Consider the following 2,048-nt stretch of genomic DNA (forward strand, 5'->3'; position numbering starts at 1 on the left):
TTTAGGTGATGCAAAAAAGGTCGCCTGCATCATTGAGATGGTGGACCTCTCTATTGCCTAATTTATTCAGTATTATTGCCTACATCTCGACCAGAGTGTTGTATGTGCCTTAGAAGAACATACGCCAGATTTAGCACGAAATTGAATGTACTAGTTCACCCTGAAATATGCAACCTGCAGAACACCTCAAAATCCTCTCGGGAGTTTTAGCACGAAAACAGTAGCTGATAAACTCCATCCCTCTCTCCAAAAAATTCACTGCAATTGCGATGCGGGTGTGGATTTGTTGGCCTGCAAGGATTCGCCATTGGTGTGAATTCCCCAACATGCGATTCCGGCCGCCTGGCCCCCGATTTCGGCGACCGCGACGGCCAAATCCCCCTAAAGTGAGGGCGTGGGGCGCGGGCTTAGCGGTTCGCTGCGCCATCGTTGTTCACCTCTCGCGTCATCGGCGGGCTCCCTCCTGTTTCTCTCGTTGTTGAGCGATCTTCTCGGTCGACTTAGGGTGGTTGCTCCTGGCCCACTTGCTCCTCGCCGACGTTATCACGTTATCTGTCACGTGGCGTGATCGCGCGATGATCGGTCCAGCGTCGGTCGCTTGCGACGCCCCGACCGCGCGCACGCGTCGCCCATCAATTGGGAATAAAAAAAGAAAAGAAAAAATCCGCATGAATCTCCGCGTAAAATCAAATGGTGTACTCCCTCCTTCCATCTATACAGGGCCTAAGTTTTGAATCTATTGTACCAAGGCTGTTGCATAAAAAGAGGAGCAAATATTAGGAATAGTACTTGGCCAACCAAATCGCATGCAAGATTTTTTCTGGGCGCCGTGTAACCCGCTCTTCTCCCTCTCTATTAATCCCTCACATGCAACGTCCTCTCCCTCTTTTTCTGCATGTAACTCAACAATAACTCCTCCAGGCCTTCATACATTGGCCAAAAAATGAGCTCGCTCCTATTAAGTTCATGGCTCTCTGCATGCATGCAAATAAATGCTGCCAGCATCGCATTTTACTAGGAGGACTGCGCACAACCTGCGAGGGGAATTAAGTGGGAGACGCATCGGGTAGCTCGTTCGGCCTTCTATAGATGAAAAAATGAAATTTAGGGTTAGGCCTTATATACTCCCTCCGGTCCTTTTTACTCTGCATATTAGGTTTGTCTGAAGTCAATCTCATCCAACTTTGACCAAGTTTATATAAAAAATTATTGACATTTACATAACAACACCAATATCATTAGATTCATCTCGGAATATATTTTCATATTATATTTATTAGATATTATAGATGCTAATAATTTCTAATATAAATTTGGTCAAACTTAGCTAAGTTTGACTTTCGACAAATCCAATATGCAGAGTAAAAAGGACCCGAGGGAGTACATGGAAGGAGGGAGTATGATTTAGATGTGACTTAGTTAATTCTCATCTAGATGACAGCTAGCCACGTTGTCAAATCTGTATCATTTCGATTTAAAAAAAACCGTATCATCTCGGCTTGGGTTTCTTTGAGTTCCTTCTCTTTTGTTTCTGTGCGCACGCTACAACTTCGATTTTCCAAATATTGATCCTGTAGGTAGTTCTGGTTGCCAATTCAGTGCCAACTTTGAAGTTGCAACTTAAGCTCCAAAGGTACGAGCTTAAAATTTATTCTCCTTGCCAATCCTTATATATGCCTCTAATTTATGCTTTGTTTGTTATGTATCACTGCATTGTGGATCAATTGGAAAACTGCGGAAGCAGGGCGGCTTTATAGTCGATCTATATGGCATTATTGCTAGATCCAGTGTCAGACACCTACCTCAATTTTAAGTGAAAGGTACTTCGCTTCTATAAATTGCTGATCCAAGTTGTTGGTACCTACTCAACATCATCTTGTTATACTCTTTCCGTCCCAATTTACGTCTCCCATATTTGTGTAGATATGGTTGTATCTAATAACAATAAAATCTACTTCGACCGTCCCATAATGTAAGACCCTTTTTGACACTGGTGTAGTGTCAAAGAGTAGTAATTTGGGACGGAGGTAATACATGACTTGAGACAC

General features: G+C 43.4%; 1 long non-coding RNA gene across 1 annotated transcript; it reads left to right on the forward strand.

Annotated features, from left to right (window-relative positions):
- The first annotated feature begins 1,353 nt into the window (after positions 1–1,353).
- Positions 1,354–2,048, forward strand: LOC119342940. The gene is made up of 2 exons (XR_005165813.1): positions 1,354–1,633; positions 1,745–2,048. It is a non-coding gene; the product is annotated as an uncharacterized LOC119342940 (long non-coding RNA).

This window comes from Triticum dicoccoides, unplaced genomic scaffold (genome assembly GCF_002162155.2).
Source record: "Triticum dicoccoides isolate Atlit2015 ecotype Zavitan unplaced genomic scaffold, WEW_v2.0 scaffold110386, whole genome shotgun sequence".
In the NCBI taxonomy this organism is placed as follows: domain Eukaryota; kingdom Viridiplantae; phylum Streptophyta; class Magnoliopsida; order Poales; family Poaceae; genus Triticum; species Triticum dicoccoides.